At 40.6% G+C, this 6,948-nt stretch overlaps 1 non-coding gene across 1 annotated transcript; it reads right to left on the reverse strand.

Moving 5' to 3' along the window:
• Nucleotides 1–5,980: 5,980 nt before the first annotated feature.
• On the reverse strand, nt 5,981–6,053 carry TRNAV-AAC (transfer RNA valine (anticodon AAC)). The gene has a single exon. It is a non-coding gene; the product is annotated as a tRNA-Val (tRNA).
• Between the last annotated feature and the right edge of the window lie 895 nt (nt 6,054–6,948).

Raw genomic sequence — 6,948 nt, forward strand, 5'->3', positions numbered from 1 at the left:
GAGGCTGAGTGGCTCTATATGACCCCAGGGTGAGGAAGGTGGTGGAGGACAGAGCAAGCCTATAGATCCAAAGTCAAGAAAAGTCCGAAAGGTTGAACTTCACTGAGGCTGAGAGATGGGTGATGGCTCTCTTAAGTGATGGAATTTCCATTCCATTGATATAGTGAATAAAAGAGTGAGCCAAGTGCACCTCAAACTCCTATTTTCTATAGCATTAAAGGGACTGTTTTTGAAATTTTCAAAATTCAAATGACCAGAATGATTGTGAGCTAATATTTACAAAACTACTCTTTATGAAGTCTTTAGCTTTAAGCAGACACACACACATACAGAGAATAAAGATGGTCAAATGCCCTTTACTATAAGTGGGTTGTATGGTTGCAACTGACAATAATTAAACAGGAAAGGAAAGCTATAGAGGTGGATAATTCATTGGCTCCATATGAGCCTCATACTCCAGTTGCTTTCCCTGCAGTAACTCCTGGTCTCACATTCTCAAGGCAAAGTCCAGAGGCAGAGAAATGAAAATGCTTTTCCTGTGTATGTGTGTGTCACTTTACATGATTGAGGAAAACCTTTCTTAAATGCTCTCCCATGATTTACTGTTGCATTGCATTGGCCACATTTGTGTTAGATGCCCTTGCTTAAGCCAATTGCTAGCAGGAGAATTAGGTTTAACCTTTGGACTTTTGGCTCCAAGATTGGGATCCACTTCCTCTGCAGAAGATAGTTGTGGAAAGAAATTCAAGTGTTGAATGAAATTCTTTCTTTGCTGGAAAAGGAGAATAGAAGAAATGGTGATAAATCTAAGCTGTTGTTGCATACAAAGTAAGCAATATCTGCTATGTCCTAATCTATTTTCATCTAGGAAATAAAGAGAAATTATTTAGAAAAATTTTCTACTCATTTCGGTAACACACTTTAGACCATAACTAGTCTCTCAGATCCACTGATTGTAGAAATAATTAGAACTACAGCTCCAGTTGAGTGGTAGTGATAAAAGGAACAATGACATTAATATTAAATGGTGATGTCACAGTTTTTAAATCAAAATGCCATTCATTTGGCTATTAGTAAAAAAGAAACAAGCAAACAAACAAAAACCCACAAAAACAACTGAGTTAGAAGATTTACTACTAAGGTTTTTTTTTTAATGTTTTATAGTTGTCATTTTTACACTTAAGTATTTGATCAGTTTTGAGTTAACTTTTGTATAGTGTGAGGAAGAAGTCCAATTTCAGTCTTTTGAATGTGGATTTCCAGTTGTCTCAGCACCGTTTGTTGAAAAGACTATTCTTTCACACCCTTTTAAGTATCATCTGGCTGTAAATGTGAGGGTTTATTTCTGAACTTTCAATTCTACTTCATTGGTCCATGTGCCTATTCTGAGGCCAGTACCATATTGTCTTGATGACTGTTGCTTTATTAAAACTGCTGTTTTAAATTTGGAAATATGTCTTTCAATTTTGTTCTTTTTCAGGATTGTTTTGACCACTGTAAATCCCTTGCAGTTCCATATGAGTTCTACAATTAGCTTCTTAATTTCTAAAAATGAATGAACAAACAAAACCCAGCTGGGATTATGAATAGGGATTGCACTAATGTATAGCTAAATTAAGGAAGTATTGAATATGGCATGTCTTTCCAAAATTTTATGTCTTCTTCAATTTCTTTCAAAAAGTATATGTAGTTGTAAGAGTGTTAAGTTCTGTGGCTTTTTCTCCCTATGTATATTCCAAAGTATTTCATTCTTTTGAATAAAGAATAAACAAAAATGTTTCCTTCATTTTATTTTTGGGTGGTTCATTGCTAGGGTATAAAAACATAATACTGATCTTGTATCCTGAAACCTTGCCAAACTCATTTATTAGGTCTAAATAAAAGCAATAGTTTTACTTCATCCATTTCATCTGGATTTTTAAATTTCAGTTTACTGCCCATTTGCCCTGGCTAGAACCTTCAGTATGCTGTAAAATAGAAGTGTTATTTATCTATGTAAATGGGTGAGGGAGGAAGGAATGCCGCACAGAGAGGCCAAGGAAAACATGAACAAATGGACTTTGCTGGATTTCCCCAGCCAGTCTGTTAGTGTTAGATCATACCCTTTTTGTCCAATCACATTTCTACACAGTTGTGCATGCTTCAATCATGCTGTCCTGTGAAGTCTCCATAAAAGACCCAAGAGCACAGGGTTTAGGGAACTTCTGCATAACTGAGCACATAGAGGTTCCTGGAAGGTGATGTGCTCAGGGAGGGCATGGAAGCTCAGTGCCCCTTCCCCCAGACCTCACCCTATACATCTCTTCATTTGTATCCTTTGTAATGTCCTTTATAATAAACTAGTAAACACAAAAAATAAATGAAATAAAATAATGGGAATAGGCTTTTCTCCATCCTGAAAGGAACATGTTTCCTTTCTTCCTGTCCTTCCTAAGGCAAGAACACTGGTCCATCCAAATTGTGGATGTGAAACCAACAAATTTATAGATTGTTTCTCTCTACCATGAACCTCCCAATCTGGTCAAATTTGTTGCTTTAGCCATCTTGACCAACTGAGTACTCATCTCTGCACTGAGACCCTGATATACGATCAGATTATGTCATTCCTTGGCAGGGCTTCCTGCTTTTCCCAGAGCACACTCAATTCTTCAAGGCCATTTAGGGCTCTTCCCTCACCCAGTGACTATGTGAAACTTTGGAAGGAACCCTGTTCCATTCAAGGTGATAATACTCATGGGTTCTAACCTCAGTCTGTAGATCCACCCATCAATCCCCTGTGAGAACCTCTGGTACAGGCTCACCGTGAGAGGCCAGCATTCCTCAGGAAGAAGGCAACCAAAGCAGTACCTAATGCTTACTGAGCAGTTCCTATTGCTCTGACCCTGCTCCAAGTGCTGTGAATCCACCCAGAGAATCCCACAGTCCTTTTTTCCCATATGAAGAAACATATGAAGGATTTACCTCAAGTACCATGGCTTATCCAACTTAGCCAACTAGCCTTATGTGCAGAAAGCGCTCATTGTCCTCAGTTACCTTGATAGGTAAGAATTACTCTTATGACAGTGTTAGAAAAACTTTGGGCACAAGGGTCCCAGCAAGACAACTGGAGAAAGGGAAGACTAAATGGTGTCTTCAAGGTGAAAACTTCCTTGACTCTTCCCCTGAAAGCTGAACTTGCTAGTTTCTCATTCTAGATTCTATTGTTGTCTCATGACTCCCCACAGTAAACGTCATCATCCAGTTATTATGCATTTTTCTCACTTGTTTCTTGTATGTTTCTTCCCACTCTTCCCATCTAAGATGGGAGCAGGATTTTCTGCATTTTATTTTCTTTTGAATAATTGCACTCAGAACATCCCCCCCCCCAAATATGTTCTCAAAAAATATTTGTTGGATGAATAAATGGGTAATGGTTTTACATATTCTCTACCTAATAATAGTGCCTGGGTGATCTTCAGAGCACTAAATTGGGAAAGAAATCTCCCTTGCTTCTTGTGTTAGATGGACAAGAAGAGTAATTATATAATATACTTGTTGTATCTGGTGTAACCTAAATCTCTCCACCGTTCATTTTATGAAACCACTGGGAACTGATTTCACCATTCTGAGTGATTATCAGGCCAGACTACAGTTTACTGAAGGAGGTTGTGTGATTTCTGTTTGTTTGTTTTTTATATGCTTTTTCTCAGAATTACCTTTCTGATGCTTTTTATTTTTAAAAATATGATACACAATCCAATGCCATGTTAGAGTACTTGTAAAGATCAGAAGAAAGAAGTACTGCCCTCTCCGAGATTTGTACTCAGAACCTTCAGATTATGAGACTGGTGCACTGCAAGCTGCACCTGGATGGCAGTTGCTATACATTGATTCACATTCAAAATATTGACCCTTACTCTCCAAGCACCACTGCTTTATCAATTTCTGACTTTTAAAGAACACAATCAATGTCAGTTGGAAATCACTCCATGTTACTCAGTGCTGCACCTGGGAGATTCCACACCCATGACTGATGGCACCCATGCTTTTCCAGTATTCAGGAACAGGGACAATTATACTTGTCTTTTGCCGCTCTTTTTTCTCTTGTGTTCCAATGACCTGGCTCTTCCCTCCCTCAGAGAGCGTAGGTGCTCTTTCACCTTCCATGGTCTCTTTTGTTGAAAAGAAACACACGAGGTGCTTAGTTCACTGACTAATTTGTTGAATGAATGAATGAGCAAAGGAATAATCCTCGTCTCCTGTTCATACTACTGTCTTACTCTATATTTCCACTTGCATCTACATGGCTGGAGACATTCCCCCTATAAAATCACAAACTGAACTTATAATAATAGCCTCCCTGTTTTTATCAGTTGTGTGTACCATTAATTATACTAAAATTTGTTGAGCTAACTGCGTATGTTCCAGTTGAATTGTGGCAACACAAGTATGGATCCTAATCTGCATTTTTCAGATGTAACAAAGGCTCAGGTAAATTAAATATTTTCGCTAAGATCTCAGAGACAAATGGGAAACCCTGAATTGAGTAGTAGTTTTTTTTAGATTCAAAATCATGAGCTCTTCCTTCGTTTCAGCTCACAATCTCTCTGCCTGTTGTTCTCCACAGTAACCCATTCATTCCTGCACCAAGTATCTAATTCCCAATCTTCTCTGTGCCTGCCTTTTGGGCTTAGACTTCCAAGACATTCTCCTCCTTCAAATCCCACATCCAATGACTTGCCAAATACCAAGCATTATTCCTACACAACTGTTTTGAATCTATCACTTCCTTTCCATGCATTCAGTACATATTCATTGGAGAGAGTCTCTGTGTTAAGCACTGTGTAGTAGGCTCAGGGGATTTAGAAGGAATTTCATGGTCTCAGACATCAAAAGATGACAGGATAAATATGAGCAAGGGACAATCCACTTCCAGTCTCACCATTTTCAGCCACACTGGCATTTACAGTTGAATAACTCTATTAAAAATATTAGCTTAATAACATCACTCCTCTGTAGTGTCCATTCTTGATTTTTCAGTTTTGATATTATCTTGCTTTTCTTTCAAATTCACCTATTCGCAATTGAGAGTGTGCCCAAGAAGTTCACGATCCGGTTACTTTATTGGGTGGCTTTCCACAATTTCAGGAGTACTTTCTGGTTCCTTGGGACTCCACTTTACAGTGCCCTGTCCAGAGAGCTGGGGCTTTAACTACCCCGCTCTGCAGTGCATTTTCCAGGACTGTGTTATATTTGGGGCCAGGCTGTGGGAAGAAACAGGGTGAAAAAGAACAATTGGGGATACCCCACCGGTGAGGATCACAATTCCTCTGAAGAAAAAGACAGGTTATAAAATATGAACGCTTTGGGGGGCCATTGCCAGCCCTGTTTTGTTGTGTTCGTAGGTCACTAACCAGCGAAGCGTTCCAAATGTCGGGGAGTCTGAGGCTGTCACCTGTAGACCGGGGCCCAAACAGTAAAGATCTGCAGAATGCGGGCATCGATCCCACCGCATCTCGCTTGCCAAGCGAAGGCTCTGCCACTTGAGCTAATCCCCCACCTCTGCTACCTCTTCCCACCCCTCACAGACGTCCACACTTCATTGTTCACTATTCGGGCGTTCCCATAACACAGGGAAATGTCAAACCATTAATGCGGAAACAAGACTCGACAAGGGCGCATCGACTAATAAATAGGCCGGAGCAAGAGCGCTGTGGCTTTCTATTCTTCTCTGGGAGAAAGGAGAAAAGGTAACTAGGAAAAAGTGGAGAACGGAAAACTAGGGCGCCGCCAAAATCTCACGTTTTGGGTTTTCTGGGAAAGGAGAGACAGCACTTCCCAGTTGGAAAGAGCCCAGCCAGTACTGCCTGGCTAATTTAGCATAGCTATTTCAAAATCACAATGTTGAGTTTATAAAGAGGCTGCCTCATCACTTGATCCCTGCAGCTGTAGCCAGCTAAGAAGACGCGACGGGGCGCCCACTCCCCGAAAGGACACAAGCTGTTTCCGCCCGGTTTCGAACCGGGGACCTCTCGCGTGTTAGGCGAGCGTGATAACCACTACACCACGGAAACACCGCGCTGCCATCCCTTTCTAATTTTCCAGATATGTGTTTTAGACCTGTCTCTTTTTCAGTTAAGAAATAAAATCTTTATATATTTACGATGTACAGCATGACGTTTGATATTGTGGAATAATACATTGTGGAATAGCGAAATCAAACAAGTTAACATATTGATTACCTCACATACTTACTTTTTTCTGTGTGCTAAGAATGCTTAAAATCTCCTCTCAGCAGTTTTCAAGTATACAGTACTTCGTTTCTAACTGTGGTCACTAGACTGCAGTACAATAGATTTCCTGAACTAATTCCTCCTGTTTTGACCAACATCTCCCCAACCCTCCCCCGCCTTCCCCTTCCTCCCACCGCCACCCCCAGCCTTTGATAACCACCGTTCTCCTGTCCATTTCTACGAGTTTGACGTTTTAAGATTCCCCATGTAAGTGAGAACACGAGATATTTGTCTTTCTGTACCTGGATTATTTCACTTAACCTAATGTCTTCCAAGTTCCTGTGCTTTAATGTCATCAGATTTCAAGAAGTGGCTGATATGCACGCAGCCTCCCTCCCATTGGCCTGCTCCCGGCTTCCCAGCTGAGAGAAAGAGAAGATTCCTAGTCTAGCTCCAAGCCTCCTTATTTCAATTTCCTCCCAGCCTCAGATCTTTCACCTCCTGGTGAGAGGCCTGGAAGCAGCAGAAGGGAGTTTTTAAGGTTTTGCTGTCTGAGGAGACCAGGAGTCAAAAAACCAGCGTGAACAAATGGAAGAACAGAAACATTCCCAGACCCAATCTGGTTACTAATTCTTTGGGTAGTCCCTTTCCTTACTTCTAGGGTACAGAGCACACACCTGAACTGTGACTTTTATCAGGCTGTTGTAAACAGCTGTAAAGTCAGCTGTCTTCCCCA

The sequence above is a fragment of the Cynocephalus volans genome, chromosome 5 (genome assembly GCF_027409185.1).
Source record: "Cynocephalus volans isolate mCynVol1 chromosome 5, mCynVol1.pri, whole genome shotgun sequence".
Lineage (NCBI taxonomy): Eukaryota > Metazoa > Chordata > Mammalia > Dermoptera > Cynocephalidae > Cynocephalus > Cynocephalus volans.